Here is a 26,883-nt window from a genome sequence, read left to right as displayed (position 1 = left end):
TAATGACCTGAGACTTTTCATGATAGTGCGACACTACTGGCAGCACCAATTTACTTGAGAGGAGATGATGGGTATTGAAGAAGCTCCATACAAAGCTTGCTTTCTCTGTGGCAAAAGCTAGTCACTGGACAAGAAACTGCCCTTGCCTCAAGTGCTGACAGTATGCTGTCCAAACTGGACAAGTAGGACACAAAAGAAAGCCACTGCTGAACTTTACCAAGACAAGGTGGGGCAGTTCTCAGAAATGTCTGTCAGATATACTAGGCCTACAGGCCAAAGGTGGATGCCCCAGTGTTACAGAAGAACTTTGGGTGAGCCAGATGTCCCTCTCGTTAGGCAACATTACACCCTTCTGGGGTCTTTGATGGAGTTAAAGACTAAATAATTAGACTTAAAATTTTCCTTAGTTATGATAAAAAGGGTAAATCATATGTAAAACTTTAGACTCACAAAGATAAGGTAAATAATTGAATATTTTCTCTTAATTTGCCAAATACAAATGGACAGGATATTATAACTATAATTCTTACTTGATAACTTTTTTATTGTATATAATTTTACTATGTTAAAGTTAAAACCTTCCTTTTTATTTAGACAAAAGGGGGAAATGCTGTGGAATAATTCTTCTTTGCAGTATGAAAATGTGCTGCTTTCATTATTAATAAAAAGTTGATTGGCTAAGAGCTAGGCAGGATTTTCAGGGCAGAGAGAAAGCTAGGATGAAGAAAGGCAGAGTTGGAGGAGACTGAAGGCATAGAGATACCATGAGATGCAGAGTAAGCAGCATGGGAAGTATGTACATGAGGTAAACAAGCCTGGGGCAGCACAGAGATTAATAGAAATGGGTTAAGTTATAAGAGCAAGCAAAAGAGAAAAAAAGTTTAAGCTATCGGCTGAGCATTTATAATTAATTTTAAGTCTCTGTGTAGTAGTTGGAGAGCAGTGGGTGGAACTGAAAAATCTGCCTACAAGCTTTAGATCAGAAAATCTAGGCAACACATTTACAATAGTGTCAAAAATATAAAATATGGCCCAGTGAGATGACCCAGTGAGTAAAGGCACTTGTTGCTGAGTCTGACAACTTGAGTTCAATTCCTGGGCCCAACTCACACTGGAGAAACAACCAACCAACCAACTAACCAACCACACACACACACACACACACACACACACACACACACACACACACTGAATGTAATTTTAAAAATTAAAAAAGGAGAAATATTTAGGGCAAATGTGACAGATGGTGAAGACTGACTATGGACTGACAACCACAATGAGATGCCATAATGTACCTATGTGTTAGGGACAAACAACAAATAAACAAACAAACAAAACCAGCATCTCAACCAAGAGCCAGTCAGGCCCCAGGGCGGAGGAACTTTCTCCAAACCAATGGCATTCAGAGCTAACAAAACCCCCACTGTTCCTCTCCCCTGGTCCTCTGTGAAGTCAGTTATCTAATGCCACCTCCTCTGGGACCTGGGGTGGCTTTGGTTTAGAAATAATCCACTAGCCACTAGGTGCTCAGTGCTCTGTCCTTCCTTTCCTCCTTTTCCGGGGCTGGGAAAGCTAACACAATGCCTAGTTAAAGGAGAGCTAAAAAAAATGCAAGGCATACCCTATCAGCCATCTGCTTCAGAGAATTCTCAGAGGACCAAACCTCTGACTGGCAGGCAGGGAGAGGGTCCAGCCAGGCCAAATAGGGTGCTGTATTAGTGAGAAGGCAATACTCTGTGCCAGGAACCCTGAGGTTCTGTGTCTCTCTGGGTGGGACAGGAGTGGGTGAGAATCTCTAGGAAGAACGCTGCACCGTTACTGCTCAGGTTCCCACGGGAGACCCTGAAGGCCCGAGCGAGCCTTCTTTTATGGTTATTATTATTTTAAGTGGAGCATCAGTTTATAAACAGAGCTGTCAGCCGATATGCCCTGTGTAAGCTCAGAGCTCCAATGCATCAATGAGTATTTTTAGCCTTGGTTAGCTGGGAGTCTAGCTAATGGGCCAGGATGGAGGCTCATGGTGGCCTCAGCCAGCATGTGGATCTACTGAACCTGATCAAACTCCAGAATAAACTAAAGGATTCAAGACACCTAGTTCAGCGATCTATAGAAGGCCAGGTCCCACCCTCCTCAAAGATTACTTAAAATGAGGGGGAGGGGAGGAGGAGGAGAAAAGAAGGAGGAGAAGGAAGAGGAGGAGAAAAGAAAGACTCCAAAGATAGAGGTGACCCTGGGGAGGAATAGTACTAAAGATTCACAAATTGAACAATTATAGTAACAAAATAAACATTATTAAATTGTCCTTGAAAGGTGACAATTTGGTGGGAATTTTGTTTCCTTTCCAATGAACCTTGGTGGGGGAGGGGGTGTGTGTGCATTAAAAAGCTCCCTGTGGAGGCAGGAGAGGATGGCTCAGCGGTTAAGAGCACTGACTGCTTTCCCAGAGGAACCTGGGTTCAATTCCCAGCTCCCACATGACTGCTCACAACTGTCTGTTCCAAGGGATCCGTCACCCTTACACAGACATACATGCAGGCTGTTGGAGGCTGTGGACTCCCAGACCCTGAATTTCTTGTGAACAACTTGCTATGCTTGCAGCTGCTCTGAGCAAAACAACTTGTTTTCCTGTGTTTGCAGCTGCTCTGAGCATCAGGAGTTCCTGATGGCAGGGGAGTGGTTTCTGGTGGATTTGGCTGGGGCATGGCTATCAGTTAAGGATCCCTATATAAGCTGCCCTGGAACACAATAAAAGGGGCATTCTTGTTTCAAGGATGGCCCATCTCTCTCTCTCTCTCTCTCTCTCTCTCTCTCTCTCTCTCTCTCTCTCTCTGTGTGTGTGTGTGTATGTGTGTGTGTGTGTGTGTGTGAACAGCGAAAGGTCCTGTAGTGCAGGCGGTAAGCTATAGGCATAGCACATGTAGTACAGGCGCTACAGGGCTGTAGCACCCATAGTAGCACAGATGCTACAGCAGGCAAAACACCAATGCACATAAAAAATACAAATAAATAAATTTAAATGCACCTTGTAAAGAATGTGTTATTTATTTCCATGCCCTGCCTCCCTGCCTACCTGCTTGGCTGACTTTTCCTTCTGACCTCCAGGTGTTATGCACACCCGTCCCGGGGTTGGTCAGCGGCTGCTTTGGGCATTATCCTCTGCTCTGTCTCCCCCATACAGGGCCTCGAATAAGGGGGACAGACCTTCGTTTCCATGCCTGGGTATTAGGATTCAGCTGTACTGTAGGATAATAATTGTGCGTACGGTCCTGGAAGTCTCCTTTTGGAGATGAGAAAAGTATTGTAGGTGCTAATCTGGGGGGTCCCTTTTTCTCCTGCCCCTCCCTTTGCTTGACTATGAAATTAAAGATAGGGTTCAATATTTGTGAGCTGTGTTTCAGCTGGGTTTTTAGTTTTTAAAGTTAGCATGTTGGAACATGTAAAAGTGATCATTTGTTTGGAGGATGTGGGTACCAGGGTGCTTACTGCACTAGTCTCCATGTTTTCTTCCATCTTGAAGATCTCCTGTCGCAAACAAAGAAAAGACCCACATAAAACCTGGTCCCTTCCCACAGACAGGAGAGAGAAGGGTGACTAGCTTTTTGCTGTCTTTTGCTTTGCTTGCTATAGATAACCAGAACCCACAATGAGGGCCTCCCCTCTTTGGCACAGCTGCTGTTCACCCAGTCCTGGTTTGCTGGTGGGGTGGGAGTCTTCTGGGTGAAGGCAGGTGAGTCCAGAATGATGTCATTTCCAAGGTTTGACTCAATTCCTGCCCCCGCAACAATCCCACCTGCACCGAACAGAAACGAACACCTGTGAGAAGAGAAACTGCTCTGTGCTGCCATTAAAAGTGAACCTGCTGTAACAAAAGCCAAACGGTCTCAGGCTTGACGCGAGTGCATCACTAGAGAAAACCCACGGTGACATTGCCCCTCTTCTCCTAAAAACAGTCGCGCTAAATTAAGTAACAACAGCAACAACAACAAATTGTTTCCCACACCCTTTGCCCGGCTTCTACCACCAGGGCTCAGCCTGAACCAGTTTCCATGCTTGAGTTATTAACTTATGAAAATAGGCACAAAAGGGGGGAAATGTGCACAGATCCCCGGCTGCATTATTACTCATTGCTATGGCTGAGTGGGTTCCAGCACAAAGGCATGTTATTCTGCCTGCCACTCTCTCGGTTTTGAACAAAACGCAGCTCGCTAATGGGTTCTGCCTCATATACCTTTCTGTAATCATTACGTTGCCATTCTCTGTAATTTATCCTGTTTTTCACGAGGAATGTGTGCATTAGTCAGACGTGCCCATGTCTTGGACGTCCCCTTTCATTTGTGGCTGGGAATGAAAGGTCACGAAGCTGCCAGTCACTTGGGGTAAGCACCCATAATGCACCCATTATGCTGATCTTGGCAATATTTGAAAATAGGTATGGATGACCGTGAATAGATTCTGGAGACCTAGTGAATTGGGATAGCGGTGCGAATGATGAAGGGAATCTGAAAGCAGTCAAGAGAAGACGGAAGGAGGGGGAGTCTTCCACCCACCCCAGTCTCTGTGTGGTACTCATGGTGGACCACATCTCCCTGAGCCAGTCGTGGCTGCTCATGGGCTGAATGGTCTCAAGTTTTCCACTTGAACTCCTCCTATACTGCCAGCTATACCCTACGGTTTCTAATTTGTACTCAGCAGTGCTATTTCAGGGCTGAAGAGATGGTTCAGTGGATAAAAGTCCTTGATACTCAAGTATAATAACCTGACTACAGACCTCTGGGACTTAGGTGTGGCCACGGAAGGATCCAATGCTAAACACTGACCCTTATAAGTGCATAGATAAGCACACACATGCATGGCGTACATATGCATGTATGCATGCATGCACACACCAACTTTTCTTTTTTTTTTTTTTTCCTGAGACAGGGTTTCTCTGTATAGTCCCAGCTGTTCTAGAACTTGTTTTGTAGATCTGTCTGCCTCTGTCTCCCGAGTGCTGGGACTAAAGGCCACCACACCCAGCCACAAACTTTCTTTTTGAAGGAAAGAAGAACTATTCTATACTAGCTTGAGCCAAGTGTGTAAAGGAACTGAGTGGCATCATGCTTCTGGAAACTCTAGACCTGGCTGTAGAAATCAAGACCTGTCTTAGTTTATTTTGGGGATAAGGGGCACAGCCAAAATTTTCAGTGAACTTGAGACTGACAATCCTAGGAAAGCTGGGACTCAAGGCTTTTAAAAACCAAGTCGGGATCGCCTGCCACCGGCTACTAAGCAGGTGACATGGGCTGGGCACCTTAGAGCAGCCAGAGAGCAGCCCGTGAAGGCCCCTCCCTCCACCAGGACGGCAGAATTCTCCACCAGCCTCTTTGCCAGTCAGCTCTGCAGCTATCGTGACTCTAGTAAAAGAGCAAGTATATTCTCGCACCTTCCTGGAAGTGCTAATGAATGCTTTGGTTTTGTTCTTTCCTCCTCATTAAGACAAATGAGTTCTCTTCTGCCCCCAGGAAGCTGCTCTAACCCAGACGCCAGCCACCCTCCTTCCTGCTCAGCGGAGCTCAAACCTCTCTAAAGGGCCCTGTCCTGTCAAGTGGCCTAGGGGCCTACCTTGCCTGCTTCAGACTCAGCCTCAGGGCCTCTTCAGACCACTCATGGCTCTTGGAGTCCATCGCTCACCACCCTGGGGCCCGGCAATGCGTCTGAGGTTATCTCAACTCTGGAAGTCCTGACACACAGTAAGAAACACAGGCATACTACATTTCTATAGTAACGTGTCCTTTAGAGGCTGCCAGGCTCTGCAGAATTTAGGAAGACAGCATCCCTAAAGGATCTTTACCGACTTCACAGCCAAACCCTGTTCACCTTAAGTTTGAGTCAAAAATCTCTCACGGGCCTTGAACTCACTAAGAGAGCTACGGGGACCTTACTGTCTCTGCCTCCCCAGAACCTAGCCTTTATCTGTGTGGGTACTTGTGGGACGAGAACTTTATATCCCTAGCCCTTTGCCCTACCTTTAACATTCTAAAATGAAGCATAGTGGTGTGTGGATCCATGTTGTCAGGGTAGTGGCCTAAAGCTGGAAGCAGTGACCCTTCACTCTGCTGGTCTGTTGTCCATACTATCCCCACCTATCACTGCCTTTCCTCCTTCCCAATTCTAATGCAAAGCTACCAGATCCTGCCGACTAGAGGACAATGTGAACTTACCCCAGAGACCACTGGTGGTAGAAAAAGGGGCCTTCATGCAGCTGCAAGGGAATGGTAGGCCTCTGGGACACAGCTCTGTGTAGACAGATATTTCTGTCTCACCCAGTCCCACAGCTGTTCAGTCCCAAAGAAACACACGAGAATTATATTAATTGTCAACTTTTTGGCCTGTTAGCTCAGGCATACTATTAACTAGCTCTTACAACTTAAGTTAACCCATAATTCTTATCTATGTTTAGCTGTGTATCAGTGAGGCATTCTCATCTTGCTTCCTATGAGTCTGGCTGTTGACTACCCGACTGAGCCATTCCTCTTCCCAGAATTCTCCTAGTCTGGTCACCCTGTCTATACTTCCTGCCTGGCTACTGGCCAATCAGTGTTTTATTAAACCAATACAAGTGACAAGTCTTTACAGGGAACAAGAGCATTAGCCTACAGCAGCTCTGTGCTCCAAAGTCACAGTGACCAGCAAGGATACATCACAGCTGGCCTATATGTGTGAAAGGCCTAGGTAGTTGATAAACTGTCAGAGGAGAGTGGGGGCCACATGAGGACTGTTCTTGGGGATTCAAGCTGAGCAAGCTGGTTGATTGGAAGCATCACCTCAGCCCCTAACATCCTTATCCAAAGAGTCTGAAATGTTTGGGTGGGGCCTCACCCCAACTGCTGTCATCCATTTTGGAATGTTGGGTGAAAAGCTCCATTTCAAGCCCCCTCCCCTGGGAGTTGCCACAGTTCAGACTCCGCCTCTGAGAAAGCCCGCCAAACAGGTGACCCCTTCCCAGAGAGGGTCAAGACCACTCCCACAGGCCATTTAAACTGCTCCCCAGAGAACAAACACATGGTCTTTTTGGTTCTCCTCCCCCATTCCATGTTTTCCTGGAGGGCCACCTGGGAGCTCTGGTACCCATTAAACCTGGGCCCTTTTAAATTTGGCTTGATTTGGTCTGATTTGGATTATTGCATCGGCGGAGAGGCTTACTGGGTTCGAAAAACTTGACACAAACATAACTCACCTTCCCTCTCCCCACTTGAGCGACGACCGGTGTGAGCACCAGGTCATATCTTACTCATCCATCGCTAAGGGATATGATGGTTGATCTAAACAGCTGGATGGGCTCCAGAGTCACCTAAGAGACAAGCTTCTGCACGATGCCTGTGACGGATTCTCTAGAATAGTTCGTTGAGGTGGGAAGATGTCCTGTAACTGTAAGTAGCACCCTGCCATGGGCTGGGACCTTGAACTGACCAACAAGAAGACAAATTGAGCATCAACATTCCTCTGGCTGAGTGTGCAATGTGACTAGTCACTTCAAGCTTCAAAAAAAAAAAAAAAAAAGCCCATCCTCCCTTAACTTGCTTCTTGTCACATATTTGGTCATAGCAACAAGAAAGGTCACTGATGCTGGTGGCTACATTGAAGAGATCCTTTCTTTAACTCCTTCTCTGTAGCCTCAAGTTCCTTCCTGTGCTGCCCAGGCCTCTGTTCACTTTTCAAACAGACTCTCTGGCCAAAGAGCAGCCCCTGACAGCGGCCACACTGCATCTCTGTGTGAACTGAACTGCTCTAAGTACTTCATATAAGGAGAATCAGACGGTCTGCTCTTTCACATCTGGATAATTCTCACTAACTGCATCTGGACGCAACTAAAGCCCAGGCTGCCAGTCACTTCTGTGGTGGTGAACTCTCCCAAGCCTCGGGTTAGGGGATCTGTAGTTCAGGGTGAAAGGCTGGTACAGGTGCCCGGGACAACTGGAGTGTTTGACTCACCACTACCATCCCACCCCACGCCACCCTCAGTCAACACCGTCCACCAAATAGACCCGCCGATCTCATAGCCTCGTGTGCCAGATTGCCCTTTGGAAACCATTGGCAGCTCCAAGCTGCACAGAACCCGGAAGTCTGTGACACCCGCTTCAATGGGAGTTACAATTTTTTTTTTTTAATTCTTTTCCCCTTCAAGAAAGGGGAGAGAGCTGAAGCTGTTGATGGAAAAACGCATGTCCACGGAGCAGCACGGGGCAGCCATGCGCACATCTGCTGTTAACAGGCTGCAGCTGGAAACATACCTAGATCTGTGTATGTGGGACCAGCTAAACATGATAAGATTACAACTTGAAGGGTAACAACAGAGTTAGGAGTGGGGCAGGGGGGCAGGAAAAACCCAGCCCCACACTCAGTCTGTGTATTTGCTCCTCACACTTTACCACAGACGTGTTGACTGGGCCGGATTTGCTACGAATTTGAAAAGCCGGAATGGCTCAAGATTAGTTACAGACAAACTCAAGATGTTCCCAGAGCCTCGCGGCGCACACAACCCTGGAGCGCAGCCTGCAGCCTCCCACGTGAGCCCGAAAGGAAGTAGCTAGGAAGTCACTTGAATTTGAGGAGCTCTGACCCAGGAGAAAGACAGTGTGCTATCTAGCAGGAGACACACACACACACACACACACACACACACACAGAGAAGGGAGTTTCCTTCACCTCCCACTAATGGTAGCAATTTCTGTACCCATCAGAATTACACTCATGGATTAGGTCAGAACCCTCAGTCATCCAGTAATGATCACAATGGTTGAATCCACCAGCTGGGGTCCAAGACTTTAGCACGGGAGATGTCTTGGGAAGACATTTCATATCCAAACCATTACAGACACCAAAGTCTCCCTGGCAAGGGCAGGCATGTGCCTAGGCCTTCCTCTGCAGGCTCTGTGCTCTCTCGGGGAGGGGCCTTTTGACCATGAACCCACAACTACATTCTGAAGCTGCACTGTTAGCTCCAGCACAGAGCTGAGCAAAGGCTGAAGTGATTTTCTCCGAGTCCTGGTACTCTAGGGAAAAGGCTCTGCCTTCCACCTAACTTTTCCTGGAGGTAAGACCTTGATTTCCATGCTCACAGGGCCCAGAAGGAACCAAAGGAATAAGGACTAGTGGATGGCTAATAATGGCTTCAGCAGGTTAACACTGGGGAGGAGATAGGCCCAGTAGGCCCAGCTTTCGTGAGGTTTGCAGGGATAGAAACTCCTAAATTTTTACATGATGACTCCCAGCATTAAAGAAAAAGTAAAACCATGGCCCTGCTGTGACTTGTGAGCCCTCATGGGTCCTTTGGTGTTTCCACAGGTGGGAGGAAGGGACTGCATTGGCTTTGCCTGCTCCGGCCTCTGTCCACCAAGATTCCCATCTGCAAAGCAGGAAGGCCCATCTTGTGCAAAAGGTGTTACAGTTTAGTACCCTTCATCAGTTTCGCTCTGAATGTCACCAGACTCCATATCTTGACTCCATGACTTGGAAATATGTACTTATCTGCAGACATCTACCCCTAATCTTTCTCTAGAAATTGATGCCAGTCTATAAAATGGACCATAAGACACAAAAATAAGTCACATGGCCTCAGAAACAATCAGCTGAAATTGACATCTGGAAACATACCTCCCCCTGCACTCAAGCATGCACCCCGGGTGTGTGTGTGTGTGTGTGTGTGTGTGTGCGCGCGCGCGCGTTTATGTGACATCTGGAAGCATTCCTCCCCCTGCACTCATGCATGCACCCCGGGTGTGTGTGTGTGTGACATCTGAAAACATACCTCCCCCTGCACTCACGCATGCACCCCAGGTGTGTGTGTGTGTGTGTGTGTGTGACATCTGAAAACATACCTCCCCCTGCACTCACGCATGCACCCCAGGTGTCTGTGTGTGTGTGTGTGTGTCTGTGTGTCTGTGTGTCTGTGTGTCTGTGTGTGACTGGTAAGGGCTACATTCCTAATGGGCCTTATGCTGTGAGCGCTCACCTAGTAGACTTCATCAAAAATCACTTCTTTTAATAAGCAGCCCGCAGGGAAACAATTATTGATGTCAGTTTCATTAGCTGCGAAAATCTAGAACAAAGGACGCATGGCCGCAACTCTGACCTGTTAGATGATACCGAATTTTAGTTAAAAGACATTAATATGTTAAGTTGATGGCAGAAGGAGGCTACCACTCCCAGGTTTTAGAAAGAAACCAGGAAGGCAGAATATGGCTGCCAGATTGTCTCAATGAACTGTGCAATGTGCAATATTTGTCACCTGTGGCTTTTTGTCTGAGGCTTTAGCTTCTGTCCGTTTTTTTTAAAGAATATTTTTTTTATGATTTATTTAACTTTATGTGCATTGGTGTGAAGGTGTCATATCCCCTGGAACTGAATTTTCAGACAGTTGTAAGCTGCCATGTGGTTGCTGGGAATTGAACTCAGGTCCTTTGGAAGAACAGTCAGAGTTGTTAACCGCTGAACCATCTCTTCAGCCCCTCTTTTTTTTTTTTTTTTTTTTAAGACAAGTCTTTACTGTGAGGCCCTGGCTGGTCCCATACTGTCAGCAACCAGTCTGTCTCCACCTTCCAGGGGCTGGGATTACAGGTGCACCTTCAGGGGGCTGGGATTACAGATGCACAGCCCCTCAGCACCGCTTTAGCTGGGGTGAAGCAGGACCCAAGCTGTGCATGTCCACAGGAAAGAGGGTGGTGGGATTCAGGGAGGGAGCCGTTGTCCCCTCAAGTACCGCCACAGCACATCGTTGAAGAGGATCCACAACTAAAATCCCACCCCTCCCATGGGACTATTGCCCCAGGTTGTACAAGAGCAGCCCTTGAAAGGAAGTTTTGGGTTTGTTTGTTTGTTTTCTGAATAAAAAACTTGATGCTAGGTCCAGGCCATTAACTTAAGAAAGCCTTCTGCAGTGGGGCTGGTAAGTGGAACCGCTCTTCTGAAAGCAGTAGATTAACAATAAAATAATGGGCAAGGATGTCCAAGCCACCCCAAACCAATTTTAAGAGCACTGGCTGCTGAAATGTTAACAGAATAGGAACACGCACACGCTGTGCTCCAAACTTGTTGACACACTGACTTCAGGAAAGCCTTCGACAGAAGGTGAATGTCCCCACCCTCTCTGGACAATCCTCTAAGTCATGCTGTGTCAGAGAAGGCCCAAAATTCTGTGAAAGAGGAGACGCTTTGCCCCGGCCACAGAGCACTGAGCTGTGGCCAGGACCTCTGGGGGAAGACACTGGCTTGTGTCCAAGGAGGAAGTAGCTGCCTGGGTCTTGGGAGCCCACAACAACCAGTTTCACGCCTGGGCCAGAGAATATATACAGGGTGCTAAGTGAGGCCTGCCACATGTTCTAATGGATTTGGGTCTTGGGATGTGCGGTGTCAGCCCCAGCATGGGAGCTGAGGCAACTCCTCTGTCCTGAGTGGGGCTGGGGTGGCATGGGGGCAGGCTACCGAGTTAGGCCCAGATTAGAAGGATGCCTCCTTCCTCCAAAGAAGAGAGCAGAACACAGTTGGAGCTGAGGCTCCAGACCGCCACAGTACAGTCGCTGAGGCTGGACCAGGCCAGCGTAAGGCGGTGAGCCACAGCCAAGGCTGGACCAGGCCAGTCTAAGACAGTAAGCCACAGCTGAGGCTGGACTAGGTCAGTGTAAACCAAAAACCAAAAAACCATAACACCCCCCACCCCAAAAAACTCCACAAGATGATTAGTGCCTAAGGAATGATGCCTGAGGTTTTCCTCTAGCTTACACACACACACACACACACACACACACACACACACACACACACACACCACACCACACCACACCACACCACACCACACCACACCATACCATACCATACCAAAAAAAAAAAAAAGACAAGAAATCACTGTTGGGCCCTAGCTCAGTTGTTCCTGGGTCTTGCCTCTGGACACAAGGACACAAGTGTGCAGACCTTTCCCTTGTGGTCCCACCCCTCTCTTCATCACTGTGTCAAGGTCAGTGAATACACCCTGTAGGCCCGTGGCTCACAACAGGTACCCTGGCAGGATAGGTTTGTTACTCTCTCTGGGGAAATACATGGAGCTTCATTGAGGAGCAATGCAAGTGAGCATCTAGCACCTTGAAAATGCCATGTGATTCTGCAAAGAAACTGGGAGAGGGCCAGCACCCGGAGAGCCACAGCAGCCCTGAAGCGAAGCAGGAGAGCCACACAAGGTCAGGCCCCTCTCGCGACATGGCAGGTCACAGGGGCCCCAGAAGAGGTCAAGTGTGTCCCTTTGAGACAGTGAGGCTCCTGGACACAGGACTGTCAGGACCCCTAGGCCCCAACATAGAAATTAGGTGCGAGAAATAATGAGACACAGTTCACACCATCGGCTTGGAAGGGCATCTCAGGCTTCATCCATCCTGAAGATCTACCCCCATTTATTATCCAAAACACCCTTTATCCCCCAGGTAAACCAAGGTGGATCCTCATTAATATTCTCTTTCCGGGGGACACGGGGCTAGGGAAACACCTGCAACTTCAGTCACCAGCTTTGGAAACAACACCTCTCCCCAGGCGATCTACCTTTTAACAAAGGCAAAGGAGCCATACATCCTGGCCTTTGTCAGGTGGCTATCGTGCTTGTTTGTCAGGATTGCAGCTGCCTAGTGGCCAGTGAGCCTGCCTGTAAATATTTTGTATGAGATATGGGCCCACACAGGACCACCTCAGTTCTCACAGTTTTCCATGTAGGGAGGTGCTGGTGAGGTTTAGGGAAGCCGGGCCTCGCCTGTGTGCTCTTTCCACCGGCTGGGAGGGTTTCCTGAAGAAGTGATGCCAAGGCAGGGTGAAGGTGGACAGCTGGCCTCGTGGGGCAGGGTTCACTGTGCCCTACTTGGGCTGGGGCACATGACTCCTTTTCTCTGAGGCAGCACATTTTCCATTCTAAAAATAGCCCGCGATGACCCAAGCCGTCTTCCCCTCCTGAGGAGTCCCATGGCTCTGTGCTGTTGTTTTCCCAGAATTTTTGTGATTTCTGAAGGCACTGGACAATGAAGGCATTATGCCCATCCGGTGATCCCCCAGACACAACCACCTGAGGACCGAGAGTCAACCCTTCATAGAAAGAACAACTTGCCCCGGGAGATAAGGGAAGCTCCCTTTGACAATCCTCTGTAGTCAGCCTGCCTTCTCCCACCATCAAAGGAAACACAGGTGCCGGTTAACTAGAAAGACCCAGCCGCCACCCCACCACCACCCTGCCCCCATACACACAGGCTAGCAGCAGGGCTTGTCTATGGATCCTGAGGGGTTCGGCCTCTGCCTAGGCCTGAGCTAGCCACACATGGAGGGGTTTGAACAGGACACAGGATTTCTGTCTGCCCTGAGAACCTCCCTACATCGATTTTGGTGGTATTTCCGGGAAGTTCAGGACCCAATCCTTTAGAAGAGGAGGCACCCACTACTGGTCAGGTGACTCGTGGGACCGCAGTTCCTTGACTGCTTGTTTGCAAGCAAATGGGCTATTTTTATGCATCTGAGTGGGGCCCTACTAATGGCTGTACAAGCACTTCTAGGGAAGTTCACATTTCCCAGAAGCCAACTGTTAACTCTAACAGCGCCAACAGGGCACTGGGAGTGGGGGCGGGGGAACTTAGCGATTTACTTGTGAGAGACACTAGCTTTCTCTAAAGGGTTAATGGCTGGGGACAAGACAGTCATATTAAGTTATATATGGCAAAGGGTGATCAGTGGGTGAGCAACGCAGACAAGCAAAAGAAAAAACTGTAAAAAAAGGGGAAGATAGGAAAAAGAAAACCGCAAGGATATACACCCTCTCCCCACCCCCAACTCCCGTCCACCCCCGCCCTCACACAGAATGTTATATGTACAGGCCACAGATTGGAGCGAAGTTAAATTTGGCTCACAGGAATACAGGGAAGAAAGAAAACAGATCAAGTTACACAGAATCCTATTCAGATTTGGGCTTGGGCCTCAGCGCACAATGCCTGGCTAAAGAGAATAAGGCCACGGTGTGCCAGTGTGCCGTGGAGAGCTCACACCCACTAGCTCCGCTTTCCCTGTGGTCATCGGCTGGCCTGGCCCTGGGCTGCAGGCTAATTCCCTGCTCTGCAGGTGGAGACAGATAAAATAAACCCAAACGGTGGTCATGGACTGCAGGAAGCCTTTCTTTCTGAACTTGGTCAGCCTCCAGAAAGGAAACATGCATGGATTTTTCTCCGGACAGCAATCTGTTTTCTTAGGGTGCAGAGAAAGGCCTGGTGGCCAGGGTAAACAAGGCAACCAGTAGCAGGGCTTTTGGCAGGCTGGGTTGCACAGGAAGTTTGAAAAGACCGCTTCCTACACTCTGATTCCAACCAAAAGGGAGCTGTCAATCTTGCAGGATGGAGGTACTCGGAAAGCAGCAGCCAGGAAAGAGCCGCTGCAAGGGGGAAACCTGAGTCACAGGTGTGTGCCTGGAATCCTCCCCAGCTGCCTCCGGCTGCTTCACCTGGCTAGAACCCAGTCCCAGAAGCTGGATTCTACAAGTTCACTAACTGGGGCCAAGCCCGGCTGCTGGAACAAAAAACTCCAGGTAGATTTTTCTCTCCTCTTTCGAGCAGCTGGGCGGGCTGGCTGGGAAAATCAAACTGGCCAAGTGACCCCTGCATGAAAGCCAGCCATGAGATGGTTGGGTATGTTTGAAACAGTAGAGATCAGACCCTGTCCCTCCAGCAGACACTCCAGATGCAACACGAGGAGGAGAGAGGCCCACCAGTGCTTCCCAGGGAAGTGGCACACATGATGATCTAGGAATAACACCCTGTATTGCTGTGGTGTGTGACTCTTTTCAAAGCCATTCTGGTCTCAGCAGGCACCAGGAGTGTATGTGCTACACAGACATACATGCAGGCAAAAGACCTGCACACATAAAAATAAACATTTACAATAAAGAATACAATAAAGAATCTTCCCCTAACCTGGACCTCAGCAGTGGAGTGGGCATCTAGTGTCCTTACTTCTCACTGGCCTCTGCCTGTGTCTGCCATGTGGGGACAGTGTTCAGAGCATATCCAAGGCTGATTCAGTGAGAGATCCCAGGCCTTTCGTCCTTTCTTCTGCCTGTGACGCTGTGGATCCTGAAACCTACACAGACCAAAGGTTGATGTTATTCCTTTTGATCTCTGGTCCCTTTAAGGGGCAAGCCACGACCACTCCCAGCGACTTCTGACCTCTTGTCTCCATCTTGGTTTCTTTCTGTTCTCTCACGTGTCTCTGTCTCTCTCTTTCTCTCTGTCTCTGTCTTTCTGTCTCTGTCTCTCTCTCTCTCCTTTAAGTAATAAATGTTCAGCCTTATGTCTATTTACTATGTCTTGTAAGCCTTTTATCTGCCTCCTGCTCACCCGCCCGCTTGGGTGACTCTCCCAGCCAAATGGCAGCACCAGCTTGTCCGGGATGAGCCACCGCTCTGCCGCTGGCAGCCGTCTCTGCCTGGCTCACAGCTGCTCTGTGAGCCCGCTGACCAGGGATCTTGGGCAGGCCGCGGGGGGGGGGGGCACGCCAGCATATTTTTTAAAGAACAGTAAAGAACATTAGTTGGCATGGTAACTGTGTCCCCTACTGTCTCCTTTGCTTTCTGTTGCCGTGGTGAAATGCTGAGAAAAATCAGCAGGGAGAGGACAGGCTTTGTTTGGCTTGGAGATTATAGTCCGCCATCAAGGGAAGTCAAGGCAGGAACCAGGAGAGAGAAACTGAAACAGAGGCTTCAGGGGAGGAATGCTGCTTACTCGCTTGCACAGACACTTTAAATAACCCAGGACCATCTACCCAGGCACGGGCTGGGCCCTCCTACGTCAATCATCAATCAAGACAACTCCCCACAGACACGCCCTACAGGCCAATCTGAAGGAGGCAGTCCTTGATTGATGTCCTTTCTCCCAGCTGCGTCCAGGTTTGTGTCAACTCGACACGAGCTATGACATCTACCAAACCTATGCATTCAAATCCAATCTCCAGCACTTCAGAATGTATCCTGATGTGAAAATGAGGAGGCCATGGATATAATTAGTTAAGATGAAGTCACCAGAGTACGGTGGAATCCAAAATCACTACAGACCTTATTCAAGGGAAAACTTGGACACCAAGGTGCATACTATATAAGAGTGAAGATAGAGATCAAGCATGCTGCTGTGAGCCAAAGATGCTAACAGGTGCCAGCAACATTAGCCGTATGAGCCAATTCACTCCCTCGGTCCATACCAGTCTTGGACTTCTGGAACCTTTTGGATAGCCTTGGATATTTCTATACTGTGAGCCCTGGTTTGTGGCTCTCTTCATGACGAGCCCTTGTTCACCAAGATGCTAAGAGACTAGGCAGGACGGGGTGTCAGTCTGCAGTGATTGTGCATTCAAAGCCAGCACCCAGTCCCCGCCAAGCTCCGAAGACATTTATTCTGTCACATGAAGGGTCTCTGCTCCTTTGGGAGAGGAGGAGAGACAGTCTGGTCTTTCTCTTTTACATCTTATCCCTGTTTGTTCTTAGCAGAATTTTTCTGAAGTGTCTCAGAAGTGAGAGCAGCCCACACTTCCTCTTTAGGACATAGACGGGCTCCCGGGTGAATTGTGGGGCAGAGGAATACCTTTGTCCTCAGCAACTTAAGACCTTGCCCGCTTGGTAACTTCCCTTTTATCCCAATGGCTTTTCTAGAGAAATCTGAAAAATGCATTCACATGACTGCAGGACAAACCGCAGTCAGGAACTTGAAGCAGAAGCTTCTTTAGGTGGGAATGAGGCTACAGGATGCATCCACAGGCAGGCTCGTGTGAGGGGCCCCAGACCCCAACAACACACACACACTAAGAACGTGAAACTTCTCCCACATGGTACAAGTGCCTCCCCACCCACCCACACCAGCACCCTATGCAGTGCTGGTTAGACCTCAACTTTCCCAGGGCGGCGTGTGACTCCATTTCTGTTCTTCAAAGCCCAGTGACAATACTATCTTCTTGGCTTGGTGAAACCTTACCTAACAAACCGGCAGTCTTTGCAGACACAGGAGGTCCTGGGACTTCAGCACATCTCATGTGGAATGCCACCCTTTCTCTTGTTACTGTACCTGAAATCTACTTCTTGCTCTATAGCGCTCTTTTAAAACCCTCTCTTTATTCCTTGCCTTTACCCCAAAATCTTCTTCTTTTACACAAGTCCAGAGTTTTTTTTTTCCCGTCACTAAGCATTACTTAATGTATCAATTTGGGAAATATTTTTTTTCCTCAATGGAGACCCTCGCTTATCCATGTTTATTGCGGCTATATTCATAACAGCAGGGAGATGCAAGGGACCCAGCCTAGACGTCTGATGTGGGATTCCCCTCTATATGCTGTGAATGTATTTTATTATCATTGGTTAATTAAAAAAAAAGCTGCTTTGGGCCTATGGCAGTGCAAAATAGAGTAAGGTGGGAATTCCAAGCAGAGATAGAGGAGAAAAGAAGGCGGAGTCAAGGAGACAAGACACCATGTAGCTACCCAAGGAGAGAGATGCTCAGAACCTTACCGGTAAACCAGGGGCTTTGTGGTAAAATACAAAATAACATAAATGTGTTAATTTAAGATGTAAGAGTTAGTTAATAAGAAGCCAACTGAATTAATAGGCTGAGCAGTGTTTTAATTAATATAGTTTCTGTGTGATTATTTCAGGTCTGGGCAGCCGGGAAATGAATGAGCAATTTTCGTCTACAGACATCCATCAGTGAAACATTATTCAGAAGTAAGGAAAAAATATAATTTAAAGGAAAATGGATGTATCTTAAATGTATAACACTAAGTAAGGCAACCCGAAATCAAAAAGACAAAAAAAAATGGATCCTAGTTTATAATGTATACTTGTATATTTGTAAACAGATCTGAGCGTGGGTGATCTAAAAGTCTAGGAGGCCAAGAGAAGGTAGATTAGATGATAAGGAAGGAATGGGGGCAGGGTGCTGGTTACTTTTGCACCAAGTTTACAGAAGCTAGGGTCATCTGAGAGGAGGGACGCTCAGCTGAGAAAATGCCTCCAGAATATCAACCTGTCCCAAATCTGTGGGGCGTTTTCTTGCTTGATGTGGGAGGATTCAGCTCTCTGTGGGTTGTGCCAGATTCTGGAAGATTCCTCCTATCGGTTTCTGACCATTTCAATTTTACATTCACAAGCCTTCAAGAGAGCCCAGCCACCTCCATTCAGTCTGCCCCACAGATATCCCAGGTACAGCAGGTCGTGTGGTGGGGACCCTGCTTCCCGCTGGGTCTCACGGATCCACTTCAGCCACAGTGACTTCCATAGATACTGCAGTGTAACTGTCAGAGACCGATCTGTTTTCAACCCCTGCAGAAGCTTAAAGCAAAACAGTCTTCCTGGCACAGAAGCCAGCCTCATTGTTTTCGAGTCGCACACATGTTTTACATCAAGAGGAGGGCTGTGGTCGGCGTAGGGGAGCTGAAGGGAGATTCAAAGGTTCCTCGGTTCTCATAGGTCTCAGCCTCTTCAAAGCTTCGTCCCACTCGACAGGAGTGCTTCTGCCCACACTTGGGTGCTGTGGTGCGTGCACACAAGGGACTAGTCTGGGGGCCCAAGAGAGCAGATAGCAGACACAGACGGCACCCTTGGCGCGCGCACGCTTTCCCTGCAGGATGGATGGTTCCCTTCAGAGTTTACCGAGCTCCTTAAGGCATAGCCAAATGCAACACGCAGGAGATCCTGATGGTTCACAAGGCCACGTCAGACAATGCTGACAGGTGCAAGTGGGCTCAAGCTAGCAGCAGGAGCAACTTCTACTAGGGATCTTTGCGAATGTCAAGGTCAATAGGGATGGGGATAGTGTAGCACAGATGCCATCAGCAGGCTTCAGAATAAGGCACAGGGAGGCAGCTAGCCAAGGACAAGGGCTAGCCATTGTATGATGGCGTTCTGAAAGGAAGGAGTAGAAGGGGAGAAGAGGAAGGGGAAAGAAAAGTCAGAGGAACAGGAGAAAGAGTGGAGAGGTTACCTTTATTTACCTACTTATTTTAATTTTCCAGAAAAGTTGATAAAATAGTCTGGAGGCTCTTCCTATACCTCACGCCCAGTTTCCCTGCCCAGTATATTCGTCAGCATTCATCCCAATGTAGAGTAACCGAAGTCTATAGTTTATCCAGACTTCTGTGGTTTTGTAGGTAAATGTCTCTCTCTTGACACAGCATCCCATGTTCAGCTGTCACATCTCACTGATTCCTCTTGGTCACGACAATTGCCCAGACTTTTATTTTTGAAGCCCGTGGCCATTTTGAGAGCCACTGCCAGGTGGAGGTTTGGTTGCTGTTATTGTTTGTTTGCTTGTTTGTTTTTCTACAACTAGGTGATAAAAGCACAGAGGTGAAGTGCACACTGTATGAATACCTGTTATCAAGATCACTTCCCTTGACCCCCTGATTGTGACGGGCGTTTGTGGTCCCTCTCTGCTGAGACTCCTCCCACTATCGGCCGGGAAGTCCTCATGCCAGCTACGCTTGCAGAGTGGGGGGTTACATTTCACCTGGAAGGGTGGAATGTCTATAAATGATTTGAAATTCTGTTGTAAACTGGAGATTCTTCTATATCCCTCCATTCGTTTAATTAGATTTATCTGCAGTTAGCTATCCAGCTCTGGGTGAAGTCGTGCATGTTAATTTGTACTTGAGTGACTTCGCCTCTACACCACATAACTGCTCAGATTACTCTGTCTCCGGCTGCTGAAAACGTCAGTGGCTGGCGTGCCCCCTGACGTGTGTTGCTGCTTGTTTTTCTACTCTTTTCCTGGGACGCTCAAGTGTACCACACTTGAACTGTTTATTCTCTGCTTGTCCTCGGGTCGGCTATGGTATATGAAGTGGTGTTAAGGCTGATATTGTAAACTAAAGTGTGGACAGAAGGGGCTGGAGGGACGGCTCAGTTGTTAAGAACACTGGTGACTTCCACAGAGGACTCAGGTTCAATTCTTAGCACACATCGCAACTCACGGCCATCTGTAACTTCAGGGGTCTGACACCCCCTTCTGGTCTCTGAGGGTACTGCATGTGTGTGGTGCACGGAAGTACAAGCAGGCCAAACACCCACACACATACAGTAAAAATGAGAACAAACAGTCTGGAAATGTGTGTTCTTTGTTATTGTAGTTAAGACTTTTTTCAGCCCCCCCCCTCCTCAGCTGACAGAATAAGGAAATATCTGTGTCCACACAAACTACCTGAATATTTTGTGTACCCATCTGTATCTGTAGGAAGCTGAAGTTGACTCCATACTGATTCCTCTAACCTTGAGCCGCTGCTGAGTGAACCATCCCGACCTCCGCCTTGTATGTCATCCCCACTCTAGCCGTGAGAAGCCTGATTCTCGTCCTCCACTGTCAGACACTTCACTAGAGGCCTGACTCGTCCTCCACCGCCAGACTCTTCACTGTTAGAACACTTAACTCCTAGCCTCAGAATGTACACTCGCAAGGAAAACAATTATTTTAAATTGCATTTTTTAAAAATTGCATGTGTATGAGTGATGGATACCTCTGAAAATCACGCTGGAGTTTGATCATCATCGCGAAGTATGAGGACGGTGGAAGTTTCGTGGAAATGCAGTGTTTGTAGTAGAATCTCTAAGAGAAAATTAGGATGAGGAAGTCTTCAGTGTAGCCATCACTGAATCCTGGTTGGCCTTGTGACGGAGGTCAGAAAACACACACACACACACACACACTCACTCCCTTTCACTATGTGTTCTTCTGTGGCAGCTTGGGATTCTACCAAGCCATGATAAATGGACCATATTATAAGCAACTAGCAGCAGGGAGCATGCCATTGTCTTGAAACCCTATCAGCCAGGATGGTGATACACCTAAGACAATACTTTCTCCATATACAATGGCTAATTTTCACTGAAAACTCGATGAGGCTAAGAATTACCATAGAGGCCAGGCAGTAGTGGTGCATGTTTTTAATCCCAGCACTTCAGAGGCATGTGTAGGTAAATCTCTGTGAGTTCAAGGCCAGCCTGGTTTTACAACAGCAAGTTCCAGGACAGCCAAGGTTGTTACCCAGAGAAACTCTGTCTTGAAAAACAAAACAAGCAAACAAAAAAGAATTACCATAGAAACAATCCTCTTGGCACATCTGTGGAGGGATGTTTTAGACTGAGCTAGTTGTGTGCTGGAGAGAAGGCTCAGGGGTTAAGAGTGCCACTTGTTCTTACAGAGGACCTGGGTTCAATTCCCAGTATCCTCCTGGTGGTTCACAGCTATCCTTAACTCCTGATCCAGGGCTTCTAATGCCTACTTCTGACTTCAGTGCCTGTCTAGCATGCACAGAGTGCACAGACAAACATGCAAGCAAAATATTCAAACACATAAAAGTATAATAAATCTAAAAATAATTTACATTGAGTTAGTTGAGGTGGAAAAAACCCTTCCAACTGTGGCACCAGGCTCTGGGCTGGGGTGCTGGGCTGAAGAAAGGAACGTGAGCTGAGCATCAGTACACATCTCCCTGCTGCCTGAGGGCCTGACCTCCTGCGACCAGCTGCCCACACCCTGACCCCACCAATATGTGCTCGGAAGCTTTCTTAAATCGGGCCTCAAAATAAAACCTTCTTCCCTGCTTTTGCTTCTTCTCACAGCAATGAGAAGAGTAAGTCACAGCCTGGCCTGTCTCTCCCACATAGGCAGAGCCTGGTATCTAGATTGCTCTGGATGAGGGGCGGATGCTAAATCAGCTCACACCAGGGCAGGATTTGTTAGCTCACATGCCCTCTCCCTCCACCCCATCACTCTCCGATTCCCCCAACTCAAATTCATGCCACCCCTCCAGTGTCTGTCACTCAAGTGCTGAGTCCCTGCCAAGACTGGAGGGGCACCACCCTCCCCCCAACATTCATATACCCACATACGTGCGTCTGTCAATAGGCCCAGGAGAGAAATAACTATTCCATTAAAGATTTCATTTTTGTTGGAATTGATCCGCATCTCTATATTGCCATAGAAATCTGATAGGAGACATCCACTTTTATGGTTTTTTTTTTATGTGTAGTTAAAAAAGAAATAAAACCATTCGTCAAAGACTGTACTTAGAGACTGAGAGACTCAGATCAGAGAGACTTGACAAGCTACCAAGAAGCAGGCAACACGACATAGAAAATATCCCCCAGGGAGATGACCCTGGCTGCTGTGAGGGAGAAGGGAGGGACCGGGCGCTCCCGTGTGAAGATAAAAACAGGCGGTTGGGCAGCTGTGTGACACACTGGAGGGTCTTGGATGCATGAGTGCCAGCTGGTAGGAGCCCCAACCTGGAGAATAACTGTGTCTAGAAGATTTAGAGGCTGGCACTGGGCTCCTAAAGTACTAGAGCCAAGTCTACTTTGTGTCCCTACAGGCCTGTAGCTCCCGGCTGAGGTGACCCTCTGTAATGTCATCATCTGGGGTGTAGTGTCCAGCAACCATAGGAGGACAGAAGCTGGGAGGTTAGGTCCTTAGCCAATTGGAATATGTAACCTTGGGGTTCCGGTTGGCTTTTTATTGGGCATTCTTCTTCTGATTGCAAACCTGATGGACATTTATTGCATGAATTTTGGAAAGAGAGAAAAGCAAACAAGAAATTAAAATGGACCAGCATCATCCTTCCAGCTAACTGGACTCATTTATCAATCAGACATTTTTATTTCCCAGCCTTTGGAAAAATACAGACTGTAAAGAAGAGAAGGCGAGAAGGAGCTTGGATACTGGGAAGTCAGGGCAGGGGAAGGGGTAACCCACCACCCACGCAGCCTGGGCACACAATGAAGAGACTGAAGATGACTGTGTCACCAGAACCCTCAGTACCCCTGAGGAGAAACTGAGGCTCAGAAGGTGTGTGTGGAGAGGGAAGAAACAGGGGTGAGGCCCTCAGAATTATACAACCAAACAGAAGTAAATGGTAAAGCCTGGATGTCACGGGAATATTTCCACCCTCTTTTCCAAGTTCAACACTATCCTCGGGTGACAGTCTCTGGCCCCGAGTGGAAGCTTTCTTTTTGTGGTTCAAGCTGAATTCACGTTTCTGGATGGGGACAGTGACAGACAATGTCCTTGTCACAACTTTACTGACAGCATAAGGAATAGGCACCATGGATCCACAGTGACCGCAATTTTTGTCGTTTTGTTTTCTCTTTGTGTGTGTGCATTCATATATGTGAACATGGACAAGTCTGTACTATAGTGTATCTATAGAGGTCAGAGGAACATGTCTGCATTATAGTGTATCTATGGAGGTCAGAGGGCCATGTCTGTACTATAGTGTGTCTATGGAGGTCAGAGGACTATGTCTGTACTATAGTGTATCTATAGAGGTCAGAGGAACATGTCTGCACTATAGTGTATCTATGGAGGTCAGAAGGCCATGTCTGTACTATAGTGTGCCTATGGAGGTCAGAGGACCATGTTTGCACTATAGTGTATCTATGGAGGTCAGAGGGCCATGTCTGTACTGTAGTGTATCTATGGAGGTCAGAGGGCCATGTCTGCACTATAGTGTATCTATGGAGGTCAGAGGGCCATGTCTGTACTGTAGTGTATCTATGGAGGTCAGAGGACCATGTGCATACTATAGTGTGCCTCTGGGGGTCAGAGAACCACTTCAGATGCTAGTCCTTGCCTTCCACTTTGTTTGAGATATGACATCCCTGTTGTTTATTTGTACAATTGTCAGGCTGACTGGCCCTTGAGTTCTTTGAATTCTCCTATTTCCACCTCCTATCTCCCCATAGGGATGCTTGGATTACGGGCAAGCTCTGTTATATTTCCAGTTTTCATATGGGATTTGAACTCAGGTCCTCACACCTGAAAATGTTTTTCCCTACTGGACCATTTGTCAGACCCCCCCGGGACCACTACGGTGTGTGTGTGTGTGTGTGTGTGTGTGTGTGTGTGTGTGTGTGTGTGTGTGTTCAAGTGTATGTATGTGTAGAGGTTGATCTCAAGTGACATCCACAATAACAGTTAATTCAATTACCAATTACAGTGATGGCCATCAGTTTCTGTTGAAGATGTCAGGAAGGGATTATTGCTTTAAGTCAGGGCTCAGCCACCTCCTTTTATATTGAAAACCATTCATAAAACAGCAGGAAGTGTTTTTGAATGTCATCTTTTTCAATCAAAATTATAATAGCCATACTGTGTTGTTGTTTTTAAAATAAATCTCAGTCTTAAGATTTTACCAATAAGGACTCAGAAGTCACATGCTAGGGTGACAACCTGTTGGCTCAGAAAGGCCAAGGAGCAACAAGCTGACCCTCATCTTTAGGCAACTTCCCAGAAAAGAGAGCTTCTCTTGTGCTGTCCCAAACCAAAAAGGCTGATAAACTCAAAATCCTTCCCTATGAATTCCCGTGCATTTCTCTATTCATTTTCTTGACTCCCTCTTACTCTCTATGGCTACTTCTGTGGTGATATTTTGTTTGTGCTATAGCAAATAAAGCTTACTTGAAGTTCAGAGTGCAGAGCTAAGCCACTAGCTAACCATAGAAGCCAGGCAGTGGTGGCTCACACCTTCAATCCCAGTACTTGTAGATGTATGACTACACAACTTTAATTCCAGCACTAGGGAGTTGGAGACAGGAAGGGATATGACTGGGCAGAGAAAGGAATACAAGGTGAGAGAAGACAGGAGCTCAGAGCATTCAATCTGAGGATTTGTAGAGACAGGATATTGCCCCCATGGGTCTGAGGATTTCGTAGCGGTAAGAACTAGTGGCTGCCTGCTCTGCTTCTCTGATCTTTCAGCTTTCTCCCCCTAATATCTGACTCTGGGTTTTTATTATTAAGACCAACTAGAATTCACATCAAGTAGTTGCTGGTCCCACCTCTTGACCTAAGGTGGATTTTATTTAATTGACTCAATCTCAGTGATCAAATATCCTGCAACACTGAGTCCTCAGGGAGGGTCTTGGACTCATTTTAAGACTTGGGGGTCTTAGAAGGGGATGAAGAAACACCATGGGGAATCTGGCATAGCTTTTAAAATAGAGTTGTTGGCTGATGGCTGAGAAAGAGCCTCAGGGGGCCTTCAGTATCTTCGAGATCAGGCTCAGGGTGCTGAGTGCACAGGGCACTTGTCACAGGCACCAGGGATCCACCCCTGGGTAGGACACAGACAAGACAAAGTTCCATGGGCTGACGTGGTTCCTCACTTCTACTACACACTTTCACTCCCACCATGAGCATTTGTTGCAAGTTTAGCTAGTCAGGCTCCTGGCTATAGAAAGCACCCTGTTGGACCCACAGAAGGGGGCACTTCCCAAATGAGAAAACCAAGGTCAAAGCAGGTGGGAGTTTCATGACCTTAGTGCCACTACCTACAGAGACTCGAGGGGCCTATGCAGAATGAAGTTTTTTTTTTCTTTCTATAGAAATCCTAGAACTTCAGGGAAGAGGTAAAATCTCACTGGATTTAGATTTTTAGGAAAGGAAACTTCAGGGGAATCAAGTCTGCTCTGATTGGCCCTCATGGAGTTTTCCGGATTCCAAGCATTTCTCCTTATTCAACGTGTGAGACTGGCAGGAAGTGAGCATGAGAGTAAACCTCATAGGGGGAAAAAAAAGAAAAAGGAAAAAAGAAGTCTTCAAGATAAGCGTTCAGGGTTGTACTTGAACTTTTGAATGTAAACATATTTATTTTCCAAAATTGTAACTACAACAGAAGAACAGAAGCTGCGGGTGATGGCTGGCTCATGATTTAATTCAAGCCCTTGGCAAAGTGATACAGGAAGGTTTCCATGGATCTGGGGTCTGCAGGGACTGCATAGTAAGTTCTAGGGCAACCTGAGCTATAGTATAAGACCCTATCTCGGAGAAACAATAACACAAACAAAAAAGAGCCATTGTTAGTGACAATGAAAAGGAATTACATAGACATCTTGTCATTGAAAGACAATGCAGTGACCCAAACCAATTCGGTAAATATGTGTGCTTCAACATTCCCATCTAGACAGCTGGGCAATCATGTGTGTAGCACAGGCAAGATAAGTGCAGGTATGTGCTGGCCAGGGCTGGATGGTCTGAGGAGGATCTAGGTATTCCTCTCATCCTGTTAGTAAACTGGAGCTTATTTTCTTTGGAAATAGGATTGTCCAATGAGCAAAGGAAATCAAGCAAAATTATAATTAGAAAGGCAACAATGGTTCACATGTATATTCAGTTTTCTGCATGAAAGAATCACTTAAGAATTTTATATACTGTGGTGGAATAATCCTTTCGTACACTGTGAAGATGTGTGCTCTCATTGATTTAATAAAGAGCTAATGGCCAATAACTAGGCAGGAAGAGGTTAGGTAGGACTTGTGGACAAGAAAAAAGGGAGTCTGGGGGTGAAGGAGGGCAGAGTCACCAGGGGACAGGGAGAGAGGAAAGGTGAACTTGCTGTGCTGAGAAAAGGTACTGCCGTGTGCTAGAGCGTAGACAAGAGCTAGTAAGTAATCAGGCTATGCTATTGGCTAAGCATTTATAATTAATAATAAGTCTCTGTGTAGTTATTTGGGAGTGGGCAGATTGGACAGAAACTTCTGCCAACAATACACAACAGCTAAAATACTAACACATATATTCAGTAGATGACGGACGTGGGCTCCAGGAAGACAAGACAAGGGACTTCAGGTTGTAGAGCTCCTGTGTGTTAGAGCTGGGGCTGAAGCAGACTCACTCAGTGAGGAAGTGGAAGCTGTAGTGATTCTTACAGACAGATCTGAAGATGACATTCAGATGGGCTGGCTTCAGAGTCTACATATTTTCTACCTCTAAACTATAGGTCCAAAGCTTTCGGATCTTCACATCATCTTATTTGAAGATCTGAAACGAAAGAAAAATATAATGCATATCTTCAGATCTGAACAGA

General features: G+C 47.3%; 1 long non-coding RNA gene across 10 annotated transcripts in view; it reads right to left on the bottom strand.

Annotated features, from left to right (window-relative positions):
- LOC125416526 (uncharacterized) overlaps nucleotides 1-26,883 on the bottom strand; it is a 115,639-nt gene that overhangs the window by 12,347 nt on the left and 76,409 nt on the right. For 8 of the 10 annotated variants that reach the window (XR_015739083.1, XR_015739085.1, XR_015739088.1 and 5 more), the window contains one exon: nucleotides 25,628-26,837. This is a non-coding gene — a long non-coding RNA (uncharacterized LOC125416526). Of the gene's footprint in view, nucleotides 1-12,369; nucleotides 15,127-25,627; nucleotides 26,838-26,883 lie in introns of those variants that run through there. The other 2 variants (XR_015739090.1, XR_015739089.1) reach the window with 2 other exon arrangements.

Source organism: Myodes glareolus, chromosome 10 (assembly GCF_982192425.1).
Source record: "Myodes glareolus chromosome 10, mMyoGla1.1, whole genome shotgun sequence".
NCBI lineage: Eukaryota > Metazoa > Chordata > Mammalia > Rodentia > Cricetidae > Myodes > Myodes glareolus.
The sequence above is the reverse complement of the archived record's forward strand: the minus strand, read 5'-3'. Positions and strand labels throughout refer to the sequence as shown.